This window comes from Populus nigra, chromosome 11, assembly GCF_951802175.1.
Source record: "Populus nigra chromosome 11, ddPopNigr1.1, whole genome shotgun sequence".
In the NCBI taxonomy this organism is placed as follows: Eukaryota; Viridiplantae; Streptophyta; class Magnoliopsida; order Malpighiales; family Salicaceae; genus Populus; species Populus nigra.
This window is the reverse complement of record NC_084862.1, coordinates 8,127,334-8,154,638: the sequence shown is the minus strand read 5'-3', so window position 1 is coordinate 8,154,638 and position 27,305 is coordinate 8,127,334. Positions and strand designations below refer to the sequence as shown.

The 27,305-nt window shown below is 33.5% G+C and overlaps 1 long non-coding RNA gene across 1 annotated transcript; it reads right to left on the bottom strand.

The window, feature by feature from the left end:
• Positions 1 to 261: 261 nt before the first annotated feature.
• LOC133668421 (uncharacterized) lies at positions 262 to 27,230 on the bottom strand. The gene is made up of 26 exons (XR_009833706.1): positions 26,362 to 27,230; positions 26,137 to 26,251; positions 25,994 to 26,029; positions 25,859 to 25,879; positions 25,491 to 25,748; positions 25,358 to 25,378; positions 25,221 to 25,246; positions 24,948 to 25,023; positions 24,717 to 24,873; positions 24,410 to 24,445; positions 23,783 to 23,817; positions 19,060 to 19,144; positions 17,336 to 18,547; positions 17,018 to 17,194; positions 16,702 to 16,911; positions 15,961 to 16,591; positions 15,050 to 15,850; positions 14,819 to 14,975; positions 14,512 to 14,547; positions 13,885 to 13,919; positions 5,843 to 7,170; positions 5,690 to 5,760; positions 3,564 to 3,653; positions 2,518 to 2,923; positions 941 to 2,247; positions 262 to 590 (listed from the first exon to the last, which is right to left on the bottom strand). It is a non-coding gene; the product is annotated as an uncharacterized LOC133668421 (long non-coding RNA).
• Between the last annotated feature and the right edge of the window lie 75 nt (positions 27,231 to 27,305).

The window sequence follows — 27,305 nt, the reverse complement described above, 5'->3', positions numbered from 1 at the left end:
GAATCTCAGTGCACTAGATTACAAGACGAACAATTTCTTTTAGAAGAATTCTATATTTTATGGGAAGAAGTTTTTGATCCAGTTACATTTCTCTAGTAGTTGCAATATAACAGTAAACACTCATTTGAAAATCTTTGCCACAGACCATAGAAATGCCCTAATCCATGTAGTTTTTTAGAGGGAAAGTTAAGGGACCCTAGAACAAAAGCTCGTTAAGTGCATTGTTTGCTTGGATAGCAATGCAAGAGATAAATTTGACTATTAACACATAAAAAGGGAATAATCCTTCAGTCCATAAATTTAAAATACTCATCACTCAATATATTATATAGTAGACACACAACAAATAAATAAGATTACATATATAAAAAAATAATAAATCATAATGAAAAACTAACTTACAAACACAATTAACTTTCGAACTGAAATGGGTTAGGTGTATGGGGTTGCGCAATCCAAGTTTTGGATAAGGAAATCCTTACAGACCAAACACACTCTCTTACCAGTCCTGCAAAATACGCTTTTCAAGCATATAATAGCCAAGCCCCTCCCTCTTTTCCCTAATGAATGCAGCAATTCAACAAGTTAACCTACAAAACATAAGATATTAGTGATAATGTTTCCTTGTCGAGAAAAGAACACATAAGATAATCAAGAAACCCTTTTCTTTGAAGAAACCCAATTGCCATTACCCCAATCTAAGTGAACCCTTAAACTTGGAACATGGTAAGCAAATAAAAACAATAATACCAATGGGATACCCGATACATGATATTCCAGAAAATAGAACACCACCAGAAAAAAAAACAATGGATTAAACCAAACAACAAAGCTGAGCAACAAAAAACAAATCCAGAAATGCTCTTAAACTGCAGATAAAATAAAAGATTATTAGCCATAATGGATAACCAAAATCCATAAAGTAATGGTATAACAATACCTTTTCTAACTGGCAGCAGAGATCATGATTATTAGAGGCCTCTTGACAAGATTTATGAAGATCATGATGCTCTAGTGCAGTGACTTTTACACGTAAAGATGTGAACTCCTATTAAATCGAGTTGAAAAGAAGAAGGATTAGAAATTTATTGTCAAAACATGTTGTGCTTCGAGGAAATCATTCCACAAATTGCAACGAAAAAAACAAAACCAACTATAAAATCTAACAAATTACAGGAATTTTACAAACATGAACAATTTAAAACCAAATCACCGAACTGATACCTCTAAAGATGAGCAATCACCATTTTAGAAGTGCTCTTTGGGCCAGCTATCCTATGTAATGAATATATGTCATTCTAGACAAATTTATAGAGACCACATGCGTACAACTCTCAACATTAAGTTGCAGAGTAGCAGTTCAATATGTATGACAAACATTTCTAGTTGTGCTCTTTTAGTGGCCTTTGCACCCAAAGTATAACGGGTTTAGACAACAAATTTAGTTCCTTACAATCAATTACAAAAAAATTTATCAATGCAATAAGCAACAATGAGTTCCAAAACGAAACTTGCCACCTAAAGATCCATAGGAACAATGATAAATGGCCTCCAAACCAAATTCAATTCAAGCATAACAAAAAATAATATTCATAACTATTTTCATGATGTCATTTACAAGTCACTGCAATCTCTTCTCATGGTTATGATAGTAAACATTAAATAAATAGCAAGTGTTATTAAATACAATGATGGGTTTGTTTTGAGAAAAAAGAAATATGAGTATACTTAGATTGGTCTATTTAATAAAACATAAGAAAGTCATTGCAAAATAAAGTTTTAAACTAAAATATAATTGGAGAAACTCACTAAAACCATATTTTATTTACCAAAAAACCATGAGCCTATTACTAAACCTCTCTCATAACCATGAACCAACTATAGTCACAAACAACTAGCACAATTTAACAACCTAGAAGTTAAACAAAGAAAATTTTGCATTACAATAAAATTTCTTATCTATTTTTTTTCCTTGTTAAATGATGTCCATTTCCTTTTTGGTTACAAATGGTTGATGATATCCAAAACCATTCATCAATAAGTTGTGATTAAGTTGGAAAGAGTGCAATTAAGGCATCATGTTACATAATATCCTTTTTTTATTTCTATCTCCTTGTTTCTGCAAAAAAATAAACACATATAACATAGCGACAACATATTCATACCTTCATTTTCACAGTAACATATTTCCCTCCAAATTTGCTTGACATCCATCATCGTCACAATTATCATATTCGTGATCAACATCTTGTCAAGATACCATAAAATTTATAGAACTGTTTCAACGGCTATCTAGATTAACCACAAATGTATGACATGAAACTTTAAAATGCACTCATATGGTTATCTCAAAATTTCAACTTAAAAGACCAAAAAATATATTGATTAAACTTGAAGAACTAAAAAGACAAAGGAAGAACGTCAAGGCATTGCATAAGACTAGCAAGGGAAAAATGAACGATAGGAGTAAATAAAAGAACAAATGAAACAAAGACATAAAAGGCTCCTTTCACTAACCTTTTTCTTCATCATAACAAAATGAGCACGACCACCTTGCACAAGTTCAAAGAATACTTCGCTAAAGTGCTCAACAACTCCTTTGACAGTGCAATATTCATTGTTTCACTGATCTAAAACAAATATCAGTTCTATGATTTTCTGCACACAAGCATTGAAGTAATAAAACATAATCTCATTGAAGTAATGATACATAAATCTTAATCTCACGTTAAAAACAATAAGTACAACATAAGACATTTAAGCAATAAAATCCAGCACCATAGTTCAACTTGACTTTTCTGGAGTTTCTCCTGTTTCTCAGTGATATTTACATGATGGTCTAATGTCTTCTTGTTTACATGGCTGAAGTTGCTCATTGCACCTATGAAGCATTTTACGCAACTCTTTCACACTCTACTTATACCTATATGTTCCAATAAAAGAGAGCATGTCACTTCTCAAAAGATGAAAGCTTAAGTGGAAGCATGCAAACATGACCTATCTCAGTAAGTACCAAGTACATGTAGAGGCAAGACCAAAACATCATCTTCTAGGATTTCAACATAGATATTGGCTGGCAAATCAGGCAAGATAAATAGATTTCAAATAATGATTACAAGACAATAGTTTAACAATACACAAAAAGCCAAGAACAAAAAATTGAAACTCAGACTAAAGCGAATTCATAGTTAGTCATTTACCACATAAAAACAGGATAAAGCAAATTCACAATTCAGAGTTCCTATGAACTTGAACAAATAATATGCTAGAAAGGCTAATCATTTCTTTAGATATAACTCTTGTTAAGTCTAGTTTACTAAAGATACCCAAACAATTCAAAAAAGAAAATAAAAAAGAAAAAGCCTTAACATTGTGTTTTGATCATGGAATTATCTGATAAGAGGGCCTGGTCCTTTCCTAATTAAATGATAAGCATGAGATAAGAAAGTGCCACCTATAGAAAGATTCTGACAACACCAGCATACATCAGCATTGATGTTAAAGTATCAGAATAGACTAATCTAAACTCTTGCTTGAGCCAAGTTGAAGAAAAAAGATACAACCTTTTGTCACGAATAGCTTTGCTGGAAAATGGGTTGCCCAACCTTGTTTTTTGATAAAGGATGCTCAGTTGCTTTTCACGCTCCATTATACTGCAAGTTGCCAAAACCGTTTATGAAAGAAAGACACTGCACAAAGAAAAATTCCTTCTACCAAATAAAAGTGTTATTTTGGCATAGAAAGAACCATCAAGATAAGGAAAGAAAATACAGCTCTTGACCTTTGAGAAAAGTTTTCAATTGAAAATCCCAAGCAGTATAATCTTTGCTAATGAATGACACAAACATTATTTGACTTCTCCATAAGGACTAAGACTATTATTGAGAGAGAAAACTATGAGTGGGTGCTTTGATATCATGATAGAATGGTTAGAATTCAAAATGAATTAATTTTCACCAGGTAACCATTACATAAAGGGTCAACTACTGGTTTGTACAAGGAACTAATTACACAGGAAAACCAGGCTAGCTGCTAGTTATAGAAGGAAACTAGAGTCTTTCATCAATATCAATGATGGTATCTATCATCAATAACAAAAGGTTCAAAGAGTCGAACCATTCCTTAATGCACTACATTGTATGGATTGGAGTGAGAGAACCCACCACTATCCACTAAATTCGTAACTTACGTTTTCCTAAAAATTATTAGACTTTCTGTCATTGATCTTCTAGAAACAGAGCAAAAGGCAGTGAGAAATAGAGTGCATAACGAACATTGATTCTTTTCTACGGAGAAGCAATTGTTCTACGGAGATGCAATTCCTCCTTATCAACATGTTGATAGGTGAAAACATGTTAACAAATGAGAGGACAAGAAGAAAACAAAAGTTGAACGCAAAATAGTCATTTCATAAAGCATTGTATAAAGCATTTTGCAGTCATATTAAAATAACATAGCAACATTTGCACTAATCATATTTTTCCTTTTACATAATTCTCTCATAACACACACACAACAATATATAAACTTCAATAACAAGCTAACCCATAAAAAGTGTATCATCCATTTACTATCACAAAATAGCCATGCCAGCAACTTGCTATTTGAGTTGGCCATCAACAGTGAAGATGGTCCTGGATGGTTGATTTAGACACTAAACAAGTGAAATAGAGACTTCCAAACCAACCCATTTAGCTTCCATGAGAGTGAGGACTAGACATGACATCAGTTAAGTTTAAACGACGCGTCGAGATCGATAAAGTTGAAGATTCCAAGAGGTAGTAATTGAAGACAACATCTATGTGATAACAATATTCAAAAAGAACAACACGTAGATTGAGCACTTTCGAATAAGAAAATAGTAATCAGGTTTCCTTTCATCTTTTGACAGTTGGGAGGGATGAAGAAAATAGATAAAAAAAATTATATGCCTGCAAATATAGAGCATTTTGCAGTCATATTAAAATAACATAGCAACATGGAAGCACCAATCATATTTTTCCTTTTACAGAATTCTCTCATGACTCACACACAACAATATATAAACTTCAATAACAAGCTAACCCATAAAAAGTGTATCAACCATTTACTATCACAAAATAGCCATGCCAGCAACTTGCTATTTGAGGTGGTCGTCAACAGTGAAGCCCGGTTGGTTGATTTAGACACTAAACAAGTGAAATAGAGACTTCCAAACCAACCCATTTAGCTTCCATGAGAGTGAGGACTAGACATGACATCAGTTAAGTTTAAACGACGCGTCGAGATCGATAAAGTTGAAGATTCCAAGAGGTAGTAATTGAAGACAACATATATGTGATAACAATATTCAAAAAGAACAACACGTAGATTGAGCACTTTCGAATAAGAAAAGAGTAATCAGGTTTCCTTTCATCTTTTGAAGGTTGGGAGGGATGAAGAAAATAGATAAAAAAAATTGTCTGCCTGCAAATATAGAGCACTTCCCCCACCCCCCCTCCCCTCCAATTTCATGCATGGATGGAAGGATAGTGGCAGGATCCTAGATTGTTATCCCAATCAATGGTTGCCACAATTTGACTTTCTAAACTACTCAAATAAAATTATGCCTCATTACATAACAACTAATTCTCCTTGCATAATAAGATCTGGACCATTATTTACACTCCATACTTCAGAAAAGAAAAGGAAGTAGGTTATGAAGTATTACCAAGATGTGATTGTCGGAATTATCAACACAATCTCAACGAAAGCAGATAAAACTTGATCCCCTGCACCTTCCTGTTAAATAACAGCAATCATTAGAATACAAACTTAAAAGAGTGACATTGAGAAAATACCTCAATCTCATGATGAAACATACATCGATTAGTTGATGCCCATCATCATTGCATAGGTTGTGGAAGAGATCACTCAATACAAAACAAATGGCTACTAAAGAAACAAACTGTAAGCCCATAACATAATTTTGATATCAATATATTACATAAGAAAATCCGTATAGACCAAACACTCTTTTACCAATCCCGTAAAATACGTTTTTCAAGAGCATAATAGCCAAGCCCCTCCCTCTTTTCGCTAATGAATGCAGCAATTCAACAAGTTAACCTACAAAACATAAGATATTAATGATAATGTTTCCTTGTCGAGAAAATAACACTTATATAATTAGCAAACCCTCTTCTTCGAACAAACCCAACTGCCATTACCCCAATCCAAGGGAACCCTCAACTTTGAACATGGCAAGCAAACAAAAACAATATTACCAATGGGATACCCGATACATGATATTCCTGAAAGTAGAACACCACCAGAAAAAAAAAACAATAGATTAAACAAAACCACAACGTTGAGCAACAAAAAAAAAATCCAGAAATGCTCTTAAACTGCAGATAAAATAAAAGATTATTAGCCATAGTGGATAACCAAAATCCAAAAAAGCATGAGCCTGTTAATGAACCTCTCTCACAACCATCAACCAACTATAGTCAAAAGCAACTAGCACACTTTAGCAACCTAGAAGTTAAACAAAGAAAATTTTGCATTACAATAAAATTTCTTATATATTTTTTTTCTTGTTAAATGATGTCCATTTCCTTTCTGGTTACAAATGGTTGATGATATCCAAAAAATTGATCAATAAGTTGTGATTGAGTTGGTAAGAGAGCAATTAAGGCATCATGTTATATAATATCCTTTTTTATTTCTATCTCCTCGTTTCTGCAAAAAAATAAACACATTTCCCTCTAGATTTGCTTCATGACGTCCATCATCGTCACAATTATCATCTTCGTGATAAACATCTTGTCAAGATACCACAAAATTTATAGAACTGTTTCAACGGCTATCTAGATTGACCACAAATGCATGACATGAAACTTTAAAATGCACTCATATGGTTATCTCAAAATTTCAACATAAAAGACCAAAAAATATACTGATTAAACTTGGAAAACAATAAAAAGACATAGGAAGAACGTCAAGGCATTGCTTACTATTAAGGGAAAAATGAACGATAGGAGTAAAGAAAAGAACAAATGAAACTAAGACATTAAATGCTCTTTTAAGTAACCTTTTTCTTCATCATAACCAAATGACCATGACCACCTTGCACAAGTTCAAACAATACTTCGCTGAAGTGCTCAGCAACTCCTTTGAAAGTACGATCTATCGATTCATTGTTTCGCTGATCTAAAACAAATATAAGTTCTATGATTTTCTGCACACAAGCATTGAAGTAAAAAAAAAACATAATCTCGTTGAAGTAAAGATACATAAATCATAATCTCACGTTAAAAACAATAAGTACAACATAAGACAAGCTCACTTTAGAGTTCTCCAGTTATGACTTCAGCTAATGAGTTAGCATCATTTAGTTCCTGCCCCTTCAATATAGCTTCACCATATAACATTTCAAACTTTGCGAAGGATATTATGGCTTCTAACTTTTGTTTTTGTCATTTCAGATTAGTTGTGAAATTAGTCTCTAGAATCTATCTGAAATAAGTTGCTCGAAAGACATACTGATATGAAGTACATCATTCAAACGATAAAGTGTCCATGGCAGAAGGTCAAGAGACTGCTAGTGATTATGTCATATGGTCTAGCAGATTGGGAACACAACTATAAGAGAGAATTTAACATAATAGAATAGACTAGGTAAATTACTTGCGTGATGTCACGGGTTGTTATAGGAATGATGCAACAAGCCAAGTGAGGATTACTTGAACTAATCCAAGAAGGCAAGCAGACAAAGAACCTAGTAAAAATGGGAAAAGAAAAATCAACAGTGTTTGGGCAAAATGTGCAACCATACAGAGAACCTCTCTATTAAGATGACTTAACAATTAAAAAGGCCAGAGCACAAAACATTCAAATCAATAATCATGGTTGTTATCCAAGTACATTAGTGACTAAAAGTGATGTAACAAAATGAGCCATGAGGAATAGAAGCAAAAGAGCTTAATGGGGTTCCTAAAGGTAAACAATGTTGGAACGGTATGAATGTTGCGCAGGTGTACTCACCAAAAGATCCCAAACTCATCATTTGGCCTTAACTACTCAAATGCACTCAGGTCATATATTCTCTCAAGATAAAAATTAAATAAATCAATGGTTGCATGTAGAAAGCGACTCAATGAAAATGTAAATGAACCAACACAATTGTGCAGAAACCATCCATCACAAAGGCATCTCCAATGGAAATGAATTCATCAGATAAGGCATCTATAAGGGAACCCATTCAATCCACCATGCATAATAAAGTAGAAAAACAGTCATTGCATGAATAGAATGGAAACTAGTTTTGTTAAAAATAAAGGCAGTCACCAAATCAATCATATTCTCAACTGATTTCTCCAATAGGTGTAGTCAAGTTGCAGCAGCAAGAATTTTTTCATAATTGAATAATGCTCATAATGCTTACCAGCATCCATTACAGAAACGCTAATAAGAGCATCGCACAGACACAGCATGAAGAGACATCAAAATTTAAAAACAAACTATCATTACCAATCGAACACGTAAGAGCCTTATTGGCAGCCTAGGAAAGCACGAAAATGATCTGGAAAAAAATTATAGGCAGCAGCATGTGTTAACACAAAACAAGGGCATAAAGGGCAAATTATGTGAATTATATGCATCTATTGATAAAAATAACGCTCATAATCCTCACCAGCACCCATTAAAGAAACGCTAATAAGAGCATCGCACAGTCACAGTACAAAAAGACATCCAAGGTTTAAAAACAAACTATCATTGCCAGCAAAACATATAACAGCCTTATTGGCATCCTAGGAAAGCACGAAAAAGATCTAGAAAAATATAACAGGCAGGAGCATGTGTTAACACAAAACATAGGCATAAAGAGCAAACACGTGAACGATGTGCATCACTATTGATAAAAATAATTGTGCCGACATTCTGAAAAGATGAAACAACAAACAAAATTGAAATGCTGATTAAAATCACGCATATCAAAACAAAAGACTGCAACGCAAGCTTACCAAAGGATTAAATGAAAACAAAAACAAAAAATCACCCAACAATTAGTGAAGAAAAGAAGAAACCTAGAAATCCACAAGAAGCTTTCTTGAATCTACAAGGAAAGTAGAAGTCGACATATCCACAAGAGCAAGGAAACATGCAAAAAATCAAATTTCACTCGACAAGCATCTAGCATTACAACTCGAAAAAAATGGGTGCCTCTTCAGGTCCCCAAATCCTACACTAGGTCATACCAAAGTAGGAAATAAAATACCCAAATAATTCTTAAATAATTGTGTTCTCTAGACCATGTTTTATTATTATGTGACATCTCAGCTGTATGAATTAGTTTAATGTGAGGGAAATTTTCAGCTGAAATCATAGCTTATGTAATAATATGTAGAAACTTTTAGTTGAGGAGATACCTTACATTTTAGCCTATTTTAAGCTACACCCTTGTAGTATTCAAGAAGTGTGTTGATGACAAGATAATACAAGAGAAACTCTAAAATGTTTTCTGATTCTTTCACTAAGAGAGTCACACACACAGACACACACACACACCAAGAATGATCTAATCCCTTAATTCTAGGGTCTAATAAACATAATCAGATCCCTTAATCCTAGGCCTAAACAATAATGAAAATCTAAGAGAGATAATCAAGGGATATACAGCTATGAAAGAAGAATAATCAACGACATAACCATGCAGCCCATTGCAGGGGTCATATCAACATCACTAACAATTTAGATCATGTAAATTTTTAAAAAGCATATACATTTATAGACAAGCCCTAAGGCACAAACAATGCGCCACGAGTATCCAAGAACATGTCGATCAAATAATTTAAGTTACTTACAACTACCACATCAAGGAAAAAGGCTATATGTAGGTACTTTATAGCCTTGCTTGCTTTTATAGCTGGGACTAATGGACCACAATTATCAAATTGAAACTTTTTCTCATAACTGTCCATCCATGGATTTCAAAAGCAATAAATAAAGAGTCCCACCAAAAGCTTTCAACCCAAATTTGCAGAACAAGCTAATGAAAACATCAACAATCAATTAACAAAACACGTAGAGATATATAGCACAGGTAATTACGGAGTTTTCAATTGTGTACTAGAGTGATCTTAGGAAGCTATACATGGTAAGCTAAATCACCTTTTCTATTTACGAGAGTATATAAAGCTAGTATGGTAAGCTAATTATAAACATGTATATAGCTAAGGCAATATAAAGATCATCATGTAAAATAATATATAAGATTTTTATCGTAACTATCCATAATTTTACAGACCACACCATCAATTTATGGACACATCCAAATCTCCACATATCACAGTTTAGGTAAAAACTTAGAAGAATAAGAAGAATAATCAACGATATAAGCATGCAGCCCATCACAGGATTTCTATCAACATCACTAACAATTTAGCTCATGTAAATTTTTAAAAAGCATATACATTTATAGACAAGCCCTCGGGCATAAACAATGCTCCACGAGTATCCAAGAACATGTCGATCAAATAATTTAAGTTACTTACAAGTAGCAAATCAAGGAAAAAGGCTATATGTAGGTACTTTATAGCCTTGCTTGCTTTTATAGCTGGCACTAATCGACCACAATTATCAAATTGAAACTTTTTCTCACAACTATCCATCCATGGATTCCAAAAGCAATCAATAAAGAGTCACACCAAAAACTTTCAACCCAAATTTGCAGAACAAGCTATTGAAAACATCAACAATCAATTAACAAAACACGTAGAGATATATAGCACATGTAATTACTGAGTTTTCAATCGTGTACTAAAGTGATCTTAGGAAGGTATACATGGTAAGCTAAATCTCTTTTTCTATTTACGAGAGTATATATAGCCAGTATGGTAAGCTAATTATAAACATGTATAAGGATCATCATGTAAAATAACATATAAGATTTTTATCGTAACTATTCATAATTTTGCAGACCACACCATCAATTTATGGACACATCCAAATCTCCACATATCACGGTTTAGGTAAAAACTTAGAAGAATAAGAAGAATAATCAACGATATAAGCATGCAGCCCATCACAAGAGTCCTATCAACATCACTACCAATTTAGCTCATGTAAATTTTTAAAAAGCATATACATTTATAGACAAGCCCTCAGGCATAAACAATGCTCCACGAGTATCCAAGAACATGTCGATCAAATAATTTAAGTTACTTACATCTACCACATCAAGGAAAAAGGTTATATGTAGGTACTTGATCACCTTGCTTGCTTTTATAGCTGGGACTAATGGACCACAATTATCAAATTGAAACTTTTTCTCACAACTATCCATCCATGGATTCCAAAAGCAATCAATAAAGAGTCCCACCAAAAACTTTCAACCTAAATTTGCAGAACAAGCTAATGAAAACATCAACAATCAATTAACAAAACACGTAGAGATACATAGCACAGGTAATTACTGAGTTTTCAATCGTGTACTAAAGTGATCTTAGGAAGGTATACATGGTAAGCTAAATCTCCTTTTCTATTTACGAGAGTATATATAGCCAGTATGGTAAGCTAATTAAAAACATGTATATAATTAAGGCATCATAAACATGTATAAGGATCATCATGTAAAATAACATATAAGATTTTTATCGTAACTATTCATAATTTTGCAGACCACACCATCAATTTATGGACACATCCAAATCTCCACATATCACGGTTTAGGTAAACACTTAGAAGAATAAGAAGACTAATCAACGATATAAGCATGCAGCCCATCATAGGAGTCCTACCAACATCACTAACAATTTAGCTCATGTAAATTTTTAAAAAGCATATACATTTATAGACAAGCCCTCAGGCATAAACAATGCTCCACGAGTATCCAAGAACATGTCGATCAAATAATTTAAGTTACTTACAGCTACCACATCAAGGAAAAAGGTTATATGTAGGTACTTTATCGCCTTGCTTGCTTTTATAGCTGGGATTAATGGACCACAATTATCAAATTGAAACTTTTTCTCACAACTATCCATCCATGGATTCCAAAAGCAATCAATAAAGAGTCCCACCAAAAACTTTCAACCTAAATTTGCAGAACAAGCTAATGAAAACATCAACAATCAATTAACAAAACACGTAGAGATATATAGCATAGGTAATTACTGAGTTTTCAATTGTGTACTAGAGTGATCTTAGGAAGCTATACATGGTAAGCTAAATCACCTTTTCTATTTACGAGACTATATAAAGCTAGTATGGTAAGCTAATTATAAACATGTATATAGCTAAGGCAATATAAAGATCATCATGTAAAATAATATATAAGATTTTTATCGTAACTATCCATAATTTTGGAGTCCACACCATCAATTTATGGACACATCCAAATCTCCACATATCACGGTTTAGGTAAATACTTAGAAGAATAAGAAGAATAATCAACGATATAAGCATGCAGCACATCACAGGAGTCCTATCAACATCACTAACAATTTAGCTCATGTAAATTTTTAAAAAGCATATACATTTATAGACAAGCCCTCGGGCATAAACAATGCTCCACGAGTATCCAAGAACATGTCGATCAAATAATTTAAGTTACTTACAACCATCACTTCAAGGAAAAAGGCTATATGTAGGTACTTTATAGCCTTGCTTGCTTTTATAGCTGGGACTAATCGACCACAATTATCAAATTGAAACTTTTTCTCACAACTATCCATCCATGGATTCCAAAAGCAATCAAAAGAGTCCCACCAAAAACTTTCAACCCAAATTTGCAGAACAAGCTAATGAAAACATCTACAATCAATTAACAAAACACGTAGAGATATATAGCACAGGTAATTACTGAGTTTTCAATCGTGTACTAGAGTGATCTAAGGAAGCTATACATGGTAAGCTAAATCACCTTTTCTATAGCCAGTATGGTAAGCTAATTAAAAACATGTAGGCATCATAAACATGTATAAAGATCATCATGTAAAATAACATATAAGATTTTTATCGTAACTATCCATAATTTTGCAGACCACACCATCAATTTATGGACACATCCAAATCTCCACATATCACGGTTTAGGTAAATACTTAGAAGAATAAGAAGAATAATCAACGATATAAGCATGCAGCTCATCACAGGAGTCCTATCAACATCACTATCAATTTAGCTCATGTAAATTTTTAAAAAGCATACACATTTATAGACAAGCCCTCGGGCATAAACAATGCTCCCCGAGTATCCAAGAACATGTCGATGGATTCCAAAAGCAATCAATAAAGAGTCGCACCAAAAACTTTCAACCCAAATTTGCAGAACAAGCTAATGAAAACATCAACAATCAATTAACAAATCAAGTAGAGATATATAGCACAGGTAATTACTGAGTTTTCAATCGTGTGTAGACCAAAACTCAAAACTCAAATCAAAGTTTTTGTTGTATCAATACTATTTCAGTTAGAACAAGCTCGATGGAGAACTATCCTGCACAAATCCTAGGGGAAAATTAGGAGAAAACTTCAACTTCTTTATTAAAGGCACCACGTCAGAACCATGTGGATAAGTTACGCAAGGATACTTTATCCTTACCTGTTCAGTGGGATAAAAGTGGCTTGTCCTCATTTCAAAGCATTAAGGTGCCTAATTATTAGACTTGATATGTTATTATACCCAACCACCACATGAAATAAGTTGCTCAAAATGCATATTGATATGAAGTGCATCATTCAAATGATAAAGTGACCATGGCAGAAGGTCAAGAGACTGCTAGTGATTATGCCAGACCGTCTAGCAAATTGGGAACACAACTCTAAGAGAGAAAATATTTAACATAATACAATAGACTAGGTAAATTACCTACGTGATGTCACGGGTTGTTATAAGAATGATGCAAGAAGCCAAGTGAGGAATACCTGAACTAATCCAAGAAGCCAAGCAGACAAAGAACCTAGTAAAAATGGGAAAAGAAAAATCAATAGTGTTTAAGTCAAAATGTGAAACCATATGGAGAAGCTTTCTATTAAGATGTCTTAACAATTGAAAAGGCTAGAGCACAAAACATTCAGATCGATAATCATGGTTGCTATCTAATTATAGTAGTGATAAAAAGTGATGTAATAAAATGAATTATGAGGAATCTACAACGAAAGTAGAAGAGTTGATATCCACAAGAGTAAGGAAACAAGTAAAATTACAAAAAATCAAATTTCACTCGACAAGCATATAGTATTAAGACTCAAAAATATGTGTGCCTATATAGGTCCCCCAAATCCTACACTAGGTCAAATGAAAGCAGGTATAAAATCCCTTACAAATTAATTTAAGTAACAAAATATCCAAATAATTCTTAAATAATAATGTTATAATTACTTATTTGCAAATTCTTCATCTACTAGACTGTGTTTTATTATCATCTACCATGTTATTTGTATGCATTAGTTTATTGACAGTTGAGGATAAAAACCTAATGTGAGGCCCTTTCAGCTGAAATTATAGCTTAGATAATAATGTGGAAAATTTTAGTTGAGGAGATACCTTACATTTTAGCATAGCACACGCTAAATCATAGCATCATCCTGAAAGCAAAGCACATGTTAATAAAAGCATTCAACATTCTTTATCCTCAAAAAATAATTAGCATTTTTCTCTTTGCTAGAGTTTGATAACTTGGCTTGGATATGTCCTGAAATTCTCTCTAGCAGGTCTTTCACATCAAGCTCAAGCTCAGTCTGCTTTTTTTCGGCTTATGTTTGTCGTTGAAGTAAAGATAAGTAAATTATAATCTCACGTTAAAAACAATAAGTAAAACACAAGATATTTAAGCATTAAAATCCAGTACCATAGTACCTCGTCACTCGCCTCAAGTTCAGCTTGCCTTTTCTGGAGTGCCTCGTCACTTGCCTCATGTTGATCTAGTGCCTTCTTGTTCATATGGATGACCTGCTGAAGTTGCTCATTGCAACAATGAAGCATTTTATGCAACTCTTTCACACTCCACTTATACCTATATGTTCCAATAAAAGAGAGCATGTCACTTCTCAAAAGATGAATGCTTAAGTGGAAGCATAGAAACATCACCTATCTCAGTAAGTATCGAGTACATGTGGGGGCAAGACCAAAACATCATCGTCTAGGATTTCAGTAAAGATATCGGCTGGCAAATCAGATAAATAGATTTCAAACATTAATTACAAGACACAACAGTTTAACAATACATTAAAAGCCAAGAAAAAAAAAACTGAAGCTCAGACTAGTCATTTATCACATGAAGAAACAATAAAGCAAATTCACAGTTCAGAGTTCTTGTGTTGTGACTTCAACCAATAAGTCTATCCATCATATCAAAAACACCTGGAAGAATAGCCATGAATTACAAGCTGCATAAAAAAAATGGAAAAGTTTGTAAAACAAAGTCTACAAATTTGCAGAAAATTCTGTATTCATATGGTCAAATGACACGACAAGAAAAACAGACATCCCTTTCTTACCATTGGGTGGCCTTGAGCAGTCTTAAGTAAAGAAAGAGGAACCAGCAGTTAACACAAGAAAAAAAAATAAGATTGTCAAAAAAACAGGAGAAAGATAGAAAGTTTTCAAATCAAAGACAGTTGAGATGCTTACAATGTTTTTTAGAGCCAAAAAGAAAAATCAAGCAACCTGCAAGAAAAGCCAGGGTCAAGAACATAAAATGAAAGAATGGAAAGAGATGGGAAATTTTGGAATCTAAAACAGATCAAGGATATTAGGGTTAAAGAAAATTAAAACTAAACGGAGATGGATGTTCATCCAAGCATCACAATTGACCAAATGCCCATTGTAAGTCTCTCCTTTTTTCAATTCCACCAACAGTTACAGCATAGAACCACCATGAATTACAAGCTGTATAAAAAAAAAGAAAAAGTTCGTAAAACAAAGTCTAAAAATTTGCAGAAAATTCGGATTCATATTGTCAAATGACACGACAAGAAAAACAGACATCTCTTTCTTACCATTGGGTGGCCTTGAGCAATCTTGAGTAAAGAAAGAGGAAGCTACAGTTAACACAAGAAAAAAAAGTTGTGGCAAAGAAAACAGGAGAAAGATAGAAAGTTTTCAAACCCAATACAGTTGAGATGGTTACCATGTTTTTTAGAGCAAAAAAGAAAAATCAAGCAACCAGCAAGAAATGCCAGGGTCAAGAACATAAATGAAAGCATGGAAAGGGATGGGAAATTTTGGAATCTAAAACAGATCAAGGATATTAAGGTTAAATAAAATTAAAGCTAAACGGAGATGGATGTTCGTCCAAGCATCACAATTGACCAAATGTCCATCGTAAGTCTCTTCTTTTTTCAATTCCACCAACAATTACAACATAGAACCACCATGAATTACAAGCTGCATAAAAAAAACAAAAAGTTCGTAAAACAAAGTCTACAAATTTGCAGAAAATTCTGGATTCATATGGTCAAATGACACGACAAGAAAAACAGATCAAGGATATTAGGGTTAAAGAGAATAAAAGCTAAACGGAGATGGATGTTCATCCAAACATCACAAGTGACCAAATGCCCATTGTAAGTCTTTTCGTTTTTAGAATTCCACCAAATGTTACAGCATAGAACCACCATGAATTACAAGCTGCATAAAAAAATGAAAAAGGCGGTAAATCAAAGTCTAAAAATTTGCTGAAAATTCCGGATTCATATGGTCAAATGACATGATAAGAAAAACAGACATCTCTTTCTTACCATTGGGTGGCCTTGAGCAGTCTTGACTAAAAAAAGAGGAACCAGCAGTTAACACAAGAACAGATCAAGGATATTAGGGTTAAAGAAAATTAAAGCTAAACAGAGATGGATGTTCATCCAAGCATCACAATTGACCAAATGCCCATTGCAAGTCTCTCCTTTTTTCAATTCCACCAACAGTTACAGCATAGAACCACCATGAATTACAAGCTGCATAAAAAAAAAAGTTCGTAAAACAAAATCTAAAAATTTGCAGAAAATTCTGGATTCATATGGTTAAATGACACGACAAGAAAAACAAACATCTCTTTCTTACCATTGGGTGGCCTTGAGCAGTCTTGACTAAAAAAAGAGGAACCAGCAGTTAACACAAGAACAGATCAAGGATATTAGGGTTAAAGAAAATTAAAGCTAAACAGAGATGGATGTTCATCCAAGCATCACAATTGACCAAATGCCCATTGCAAGTCTCTCGTTTTTTCAATTCCACCAACTGTTACAGCATACAACCACCATGAATTACAAGCTTCATAAAAAAAAAAAAGGCTGTAAAACAAAGTCTACAGATTTGCAGAAAATTCTGGATTCATATGGTCAAATGACACGACAAGAAAAACAGACATCTCTTTCTTACCATTGGGTGGCCTCGAGCAGTCTTGAGTAAAGAAAGAGGAAGTTGCAATTAACACGAAAAAAAAAATTGTGTGTCAAACAAAACAGGAGAAAGAAAGTTTTCAAATCAAAGACAGTTGAGATAGATACCATGTTTTTCAGAGCCAAAAAGAAAAATCAAGCAACCTGCAAGAAAAGCCAGGTTCAAGAACATAAAATGATCGCATGGAAAGGGATGTGAAATTTTGGAATCTAAAACAGATCAAGGATATTAGGGTTAAAGAAAATTAAAGCTAAACGGAGATTGATGTTCATCCAAGCATCACAATTGACCAAATGCCCATGGTAAGTCTCTCCGTTTTTCAATTCCACCAACTGTTACATCATAGAACCACCATGAATTACAAGTTGCATAAAAAAAAATGGTAAAGTTTGTAAAACAAAGTCTACAAATTTGCAGAAAATTCTGGATTCATATGGTCAAATGACACGACAAGAAAAACAGACATCTCTTTCTTACCATTGCATGGCCTTGAGCAGTCTTGACTAAAAAAAAAGGAACCAGTAGTTAACACAAGAACATATCAAGGATATTAGGGTTAAAGAAAATTAAAGCTAAACGGAGATGGATGTTCATCCAAGCATCACAATTGACCAAATGTCCATTGCAAGTCTCTCATTTTTTCAATTCCACCAACTCTTACAGCATACAACCACCATGAATTACAAGCTTCATAAAAAAAATGAAAAAGGCTGTAAAACAAAGTCTACAAATTTGCAGAAAATTCTGGATTCATATGGTCAAATGACACGACAAGAAAAACAGACATCTCTTTCTTACCATTGGGTGGCCTTGAGCAGTCTTGAGTAAAGAACGAGGAAGCTGCAGTTAACACAAGAACAGATCAAGGATATTAGGGTTAAAGAAAACTAAAGCTAAACGGAGATGGATGTTCACCCAAGCATCACAATTGACCAAATGCCCATTGTAAGTCTCTCCTTTTTCAATTCCACCAACTGTTACAGCTTACAACCACCATGAATTAACCTTCAAAACATAAGATATTAATGATAATGTTTCCTTGTCGAGAAAAGAACACTTATATAATCAGCAAACCCTCTTCTTGGAACAAAACCAACTGCCATTACCCCAAACCAAGTGAACCCTCAAACTTGGAACATGGCAAGCAAACAAAAACAATATTACCAATGGGATACCCGATACATGATATTCCTGAAAGTAGAACACCACCAGAAAAAAAAAAACAATAGATTAAACGAATCCACAAAGTTGAGCAACAAAAAAAAAATCCAAAAATGCTCTTAAACTGCAGATAAAATAAAAGATTATTAGCCATAGTGGATAACCAAAATCCATAAAGTAATGGTATAACTAAAACCATATTTTATTTTACCAAAAAAGCATGAGCCTGTTACTGAACCTCTCTAACAACCATCAACCAACTATAGTCAAAAGCAACTAGCACACTTTAGCAACCTAGAAGTTAAACAAAGAAAATTTTGCATTACAATAAAATTTCTTATATATTTTTTTCCTTGTTAAATGATGTCCATTTCCTTTATGGTTACAAATGGTTGATGATATCCAAAAAAATTGATCAATAAGTCGTGATTGAGTTGGTAAGAGAGCAATTAAGGCATCATGTTATATAATATCCTTTTTTATTTCTATCTCCTCGTTTCTGCAAAAAAATAAACACATTTCCCTCTAGATTTGCTTCATACCTTCATTTTCACATTAACATATTTCCCTCTAGATTTGCTTCATGACGTCCATCATCGTCACAATTATCATCTTCGTGATAAACATCTTGTCAAGATACCACAAAATTTATAGAACTGTTTCAACGGCTATCTAGATTGACCACAAATGTAACATGAAACTTTAAAATGCACTCATATGGTTATCTCAAAATTTCAACATAAAAGACCAAAAAATATACTGATTAAACTTGGAAAACAATAAAAAGGCATAGGAAGAACGTCAAGGCATTGCTTACTATTTTTATATATAGCCAGTATGGTAAGCTAATTAAAAACATGTATATAGTTAAGGCATCATAAACATGTATAAAGATCATCATGTAAAATAACATATAAGATTTTTATCGTAAGTATCCATAATTTTGCAGACCACGCCATCAATTTATGGACACATCCAAATCTCCACATATAACGGTTTAGGTAAACACTTAGAAGAATAAGAAGAATAATCAACGATATAAGCATGCAGACCATCACAGGAGTCCTATCAACATCACTAACAATTTAGCTCATGTAAATTTTTAAAAAACATATCCATTTATAGACAAGCCCTCAGGCATAAACAATGCTCCACGAGTATCCAAGAACATGTCGATCAAATAATTTAAGTAACTTACAGCTACCACATCAAGGAAAAATATGTAGGTACTTTATAGCCTTGCTTGCTTTTATAGCTGGCACTAATCGACCACAATTATCAAATTGAAACTTTTTCTCACAACTATCCATCCATGGATTCCAAAAGCAATCAATAAAGAGTCACACCAAAAACTTTCAACCCAAATTTGCAGAACAAGCTAATGAAAACATCAACAATCAATTAACAAAACACGTAGAGATATATAGCACAGGTAATTATTGAGTTTTCAATCGTGTACTAGAGTGATCTTAGGAAGGTATACATGGTAAGCTAAATCTCCTTTTCTATTTACGAGAGTATATATAGCCAGTATGGTAAGCTAATTATAAACATGTATAAGGATCATCATGTAAAATAACATATAAGATTTTTATCGTAACTATTCATAATTTTGCAGACCACACCATCAATTTATGGACACATCCAAATCTCCACATATCACGGTTTAGGTAAACACTTAGAAGAATAAGAAGACTAATCAACGATATAAGCATGCAGCCCATCATAGGAGTCCTACCAACATCACTAACAATTTAGCTCATGTAAATTTTTAAAAAGCATATACATTTATAGACAAGCCCTCAGGCATAAACAATGCTCCACGAGTATCCAAGAACATGTCGATCAAATAATTTAAGTTACTTACAGCTACCACATCAAGGAAAAAGGTTATATGTAGGTACTTTATCGCCTTGCTTGCTTTTATAGCTGGGATTAATGGACCACAATTATCAAATTGAAACTTTTTCTCACAACTATCCATCCATGGATTCCAAAAGCAATCAATAAAGAGTCCCACCAAAAACTTTCAACCTAAATTTGCAGAACAAGCTAATGAAAACATCAACAATCAATTAACAAAACACGTAGAGATACATAGCACAGGTAATTACTGAGTTTTCAATCGTGTACTAAAGTGATCTTAGGAAGGTATACATGGTAAGCTAAATCTCCTTTTCTATTTACGAGAGTATATATAGCCAGTATGGTAAGCTAATTAAAAACATGTATATAGTTAAGGCATCATAAACATGTATAAGGATCATCATGTAAAATAACATATAAGATTTTTATCGTAACTATTCATAATTTTGCAGACCACACCATCAATTTATGGACACATCCAAATCTCCACATATCACGGTTTAGGTAAACACTTAGAAGAATAAGAAGACTAATCAACAATATAAGCATGCAACCCATCATAGGAGTCCTACCAACATCACTAACAATTTAGCTCATGTAAATTTTTAAAAAGCATATACATTTATAGACAAGCCCTCAGGCATAAACAATGCTCCACGAGTATCCAAGAACATGTCGATCAAATAATTTAAGTTACTTACAGCTACCACATCAAGGAAAAAGGTTATATGTAGGTACTTTATCGCCTTGCTTGCTTTTATAGCTGGGATTAATGGACCACAATTATCAAATTGAAACTTTTTCTCACAACTATCCATCCATGGATTCCAAAAGCAATCAATAAAGAGTCCCACCAAAAACTTTCAACCTAAATTTGCAGAACAAGCTAATGAAAACATCAACAATCAATTAACAAAACACGTAGAGATACATAGCACAGGTAATTACTGAGTTTTCAATCGTGTACTAAAGTGATCTTAGGAAGGTATACATGGTAAGCTAAATCTCCTTTTCTATTTACGAGAGTATATATAGCCAGTATGGTAAGCTAATTAAAAACATGTATATAGTTAAGGCATCATAAACATGTATAAGGATCATCATGTAAAATAACATATAAGATTTTTATCGTAACTATTCATAATTTTGCAGACCACACCATCAATTTATGGACACATCCAAATCTCCACATATCACGGTTTAGGTAAACACTTAGAAGAATAAGAAGACTAATCAACGATATAAGCATGCAGCCCATCATAGGAGTCCTACCAACATCACTAACAATTTAGCTCATGTAAATTTTTAAAAAGCATATACATTTATAGACAAGCCCTCTTGCATAAACAATGCTCCACGAGTATCCAAGAACATGTCGATCAAATAATTTAAGTTACTTACAGCTACCACATCAAGGAAAAAGGTTATATGTAGGTACTTTATCGCCTTGCTTGCTTTTATAGCTGGGACTAATGGACAACAATAATCAAATTGAAATTTTTTCTCACAACTGTCCATCCATGGATTTCAAAAGCAATCAATAAAGAGTCCCACCAAAAGCTTTCAACCCAAATTTGCAGAACAAGCTAATGAAAACATCAACAATCAATTAACAAAACACGTAGAGATATATAGCACAGGTAATTACTGAGTTTTCAATTGTGTACTAGAGTGATCTTAGGAAGCTATACATGGTAAGCTAAATCACCTTTTCTATTTACGAGAGTATATAAAGCTAGTATGGTAAGCTAATTATAAACATGTATATAGCTAAGGCAATATAAAGATCATCATGTAAAATAATATATAAGATTTTTATCGTAACTATCCATAATTTTGGAGTCCACACCATCAATTTATGGACACATCCAAATCTCCACATATCACGGTTTGGGTAAATACTTAGAAGAATAAGAAGAATAATCAACGATATAAGCATGCAGCCCATCACAGGAGTCCTATCAACATCACTAACAATTTAGCTCATGTAAATTTTTAAAAAGCACATACATTTATAGACAAGCCCTCAGGCATAAACAATGCTCCACGAGTATCCAAGAACATGTCGATCAAATAATTTAAGTTACTTACAAGTATCAAATCAAGGAAAAAGGCTATATGTAGGTACTTTATAGCCTTGCTTGCTTTTATAGCTGGGACTAATCGACCACAATTATCAAATTGAAACTTTTTCTCACAACTATCCATCCATGGATTCCAAAAGCAATCAATAAAGAGTCCCACAAAAAACATTCAACCCAAATTTGCAGAACAAGCTAATGAAAACATCTACAATCAATTAACAAAACACGTAGAGATATATAGCACAGGTAATTACTGAGTTTTCAATCATGTACTAGAGTGATCTAAGGAAGCTATACATGGTAAGCTAAATCACCTTTTCTATAGCCAGTATGGTAAGCTAATTAAAAACATGTAGGCATCATAAACATGTATAAAGATCATCATGTAAAATAACATATAAGATTTTTATCGTAACTATCCATAATTTTGCAGACCACACCATCAATTTATGGACACATCCAAATCTCCACATATCACGGTTTAGGTAAATACTTAGAAGAATAAGAAGAATAATCAACGATATAAGCATGCAGCCCATCACAGGAGTCCTATCAACATCACTATCAATTTAGCTCATGTAAATTTTTAAAAAGCATACACATTTATAGACAAGCCCTCGGGCATAAACAATGCTCCCCGAGTATCCAAGAACATGTCGATGGATTCCAAAAGCAATCAATAAAGAGTCGCACCAAAAACTTTCAACCCAAATTTGCAGAACAAGCTAATGAAAACATCAACAATCAATTAACAAATCAAGTAGAGATATATAGCACAGGTAATTACTGAGTTTTCAATCGTGTGTAGACCAAAACTCAAAACTCAAATCAAAGTTTTTGTTGTATCAATACTATTTCAGTTAGAACAAGCTCGATGGAGAACTATCCTGCACAAATCCTAGGGGAAAATTAGGAGAAAACTTCAACTTCTTTATTAAAGGCACCACGTCAGAACCATGTGGATAAGTTACGCAAGGATACTTTATCCTTACCTGTTCAGTGGGATAAAAGTGGCTTGTCCTCATTTCAAAGCATTAAGGTGCCTAATTATTAGACTTGATATGTTATTATACCCAACCACCACATGAAATAAGTTGCTCAAAATGCATATTGATATGAAGTGCATCATTCAAATGATAAAGTGACCATGGCAGAAGGTCAAGAGACTGCTAGTGATTATGCCAGACCGTCTAGCAAATTGGGAACACAACTCTAAGAGAGAAAATATTTAACATAATACAATAGACTAGGTAAATTACCTACGTGATGTCACGGGTTGTTATAAGAATGATGCAAGAAGCCAAGTGAGGAATACCTGAACTAATCCAAGAAGCCAAGCAGACAAAGAACCTAGTAAAAATGGGAAAAGAAAAATCAATAGTGTTTAAGTCAAAATGTGAAACCATATGGAGAAGCTTTCTATTAAGATGTCTTAACAATTGAAAAGGCTAGAGCACAAAACATTCAGATCGATAATCATGGTTGCTATCTAATTATAGTAGTGATAAAAAGTGATGTAATAAAATGAATTATGAGGAATCTACAACGAAAGTAGAAGAGTTGATATCCACAAGAGTAAGGAAACAAGTAAAATTACAAAAAATCAAATTTCACTCGACAAGCATATAGTATTAAGACTCAAAAATATGTGTGCCTATATAGGTCCCCCAAATCCTACACTAGGTCAAATGAAAGCAGGTATAAAATCCCTTACAAATTAATTTAAGTAACAAAATATCCAAATAATTCTTAAATAATAATGTTATAATTACTTATTTGCAAATTCTTCATCTACTAGACTGTGTTTTATTATCATCTACCATGTTATTTGTATGCATTAGTTTATTGACAGTTGAGGATAAAAACCTAATGTGAGGCCCTTTCAGCTGAAATTATAGCTTAGATAATAATGTGGAAAATTTTAGTTGAGGAGATACCTTACATTTTAGCATAGCACACGCTAAATCATAGCATCATCCTGAAAGCAAAGCACATGTTAATAAAAGCATTCAACATTCTTTATCCTCAAAAAATAATTAGCATTTTTCTCTTTGCTAGAGTTTGATAACTTGGCTTGGATATGTCCTGAAATTCTCTCTAGCAGGTCTTTCACATCAAGCTCAAGCTCAGTCTGCTTTTTTACTGCTTATGTTTGTCGTTGAAGTAAAGATAAGTAAATTATAATCTCACGTTAAAAACAATAAGTAAAACACAAGATATTTAAGCATTAAAATCCAGTACCATAGTACCTCGTCACTCGCCTCAAGTTCAGCTTGCCTTTTCTGGAGTGCCTCGTCACTTGCCTCAGGTTGATCTAGTGCCTTCTTGTTCATATGGATGACCTGCTGAAGTTGCTCATTGCAACAATGAAGCATTTTATGCAACTCTTTCACACTCCACTTATACCTATATGTTCCAATAAAAGAGAGCATGTCACTTCTCAAAAGATGAATGCTTAAGTGGAAGCATAGAAACATCACCTATCTCAGTAAGTATCGAGTACATGTGGGGGCAAGACCAAAACATCATCGTCTAGGATTTCAGTAAAGATATCGGCTGGCAAATCAGATAAATAGATTTCAAACATTAATTACAAGAGACAACAGTTTAACAATACATTAAAAGCCAAGAAAAAAAAAACTGAAGCTCAGACTAGTCATTTATCACATGAAGAAACAATAAAGCAAATTCACAGTTCAGAGTTCTTGTGTTGTGACTTCAACCAATAAGTCTATCCATCATATCAAAAACACCTGGAAGAATAGCCATGAATTACAAGCTGCATAAAAAAAATGGAAAAGTTTGTAAAACAAAGTCTACAAATTTGCAGAAAATTCTGTATTCATATGGTCAAATGACACGACAAGAAAAACAGACATCCCTTTCTTACCATTGGGTGGCCTTGAGCAGTCTTAAGTAAAGAAAGAGGAACCAGCAGTTAACACAAGAAAAAAAAATAAGATTGTCAAAAAAACAGGAGAAAGATAGAAAGTTTTCAAATCAAAGACAGTTGAGATGCTTACAATGTTTTTTAGAGCCAAAAAGAAAAATCAAGCAACCTGCAAGAAAAGCCAGGGTCAAGAACATAAAATGAAAGAATGGAAAGAGATGGGAAATTTTGGAATCTAAAACAGATCAAGGATATTAGGGTTAAAGAAAATTAAAACTAAACGGAGATGGATGTTCATCCAAGCATCACAATTGACCAAATGCCCATTGTAAGTCTCTCCTTTTTTCAATTCCACCAACAGTTACAGCATAGAACCACCATGAATTACAAGCTGCATGAAAAAAATGAAAAAGACCGTAAAAAAAGTCTCCAAATTTGCAGAAAATTATGGATTCATATGGTCAAATGACACGACAAGAAAAACAGACATCTCTTTCTTACCATTGGGTGGCCTTGAGCAGTCTTGAATAAAGAAAGAGGAACCAGCAGTTAACACAAGAAAAAAAAATTAAGATTGTCAAAGAAAACAGGAGAAAGATAGAAAGTTTTCAAATCAAAGACAATTGAGATGGTTACCTAGTTTTTTAGAGTAAAAAAGAAATATCAAGCAACCTGCAAGAAAATCCAGGGTCAAGAACATAAAATGAAAGCATGGAAAAGGATGGCAAATTATGGAATCTAAAACAGATCAAGGATATTAGGGTTAAAGAAAATTAAACCTAAACGGAGATGGTTGTTCATCCAAGCATCACAATTGACCAAATGCCCATTGTAAGTCTCTCCTTTTTTCAATTCCACCAACAGTTACAGCATAGAACCACCATGAATTACAAGCTGTATAAAAAAAAAGAAAAAGTTCGTAAAACAAAGTCTAAAAATTTGCAGAAAATTCGGATTCATATTGTCAAATGACACGACAAGAAAAACAGACATCTCTTTCTTACCATTGGGTGGCCTTGAGCAATCTTGAGTAAAGAAAGAGGAAGCTACAGTTAACACAAGAAAAAAAAGTTGTGGCAAAGAAAACAGGAGAAAGATAGAAAGTTTTCAAACCCAATACAGTTGAGATGGTTACCATGTTTTTTAGAGCAAAAAAGAAAAATCAAGCAACCAGCAAGAAATGCCAGGGTCAAGAACATAAATGAAAGCATGGAAAGGGATGGGAAATTTTGGAATCTAAAACACATCAAGGATATTAAGGTTAAATAAAATTAAAGCTAAACGGAGATGGATGTTCGTCCAAGCATCACAATTGACCAAATGTCCATCGTAAGTCTCTTCTTTTTTCAACTCCACCAACAGTTACAACATAGAACCACCATGAATTACAAGCTACATAAAAAAAAGAAAAAGTTCGTAAAACAAAGTCTACAAATTTGCAGACATCTCTTTCTTACCATTGGGTGGCCTTGAGCAGTCTTGAGTAAAGAAAGAGGATCCAGCAGTTTACACAAGAAAAAAAAAATTAAGATTGTCAAAGAAAACAGGAGAAAGAAAGTTTTCAAATCAAAGACAGTTGAGATGGTTACCATGTTTTTTAGAGCCAAATAGAAAAATCAAGCAACCTGCAAGAAAAGCCAGGGTCAAGAACATAAAATGAACGCATGGAAAGGGATGCCAAATTTTGGAATCTAAAACAGATAAAGGATATTAGGGTTAAAGAGAATAAAAGCTAAACGGAGATGGATGTTCATCCAAACATCACAAGTGACCAAATGCCCATTGTAAGTCTTTTCGTTTTTAGAATTCCACCAAATGTTACAGCATAGAACCACCATGAATTACAAGCTGCATAAAAAAATGAAAAAGGCGGTAAATCAAAGTCTAAAAATTTGCTGAAAATTCCGGATTCATATGGTCAAATGACATGATAAGAAAAACAGACATC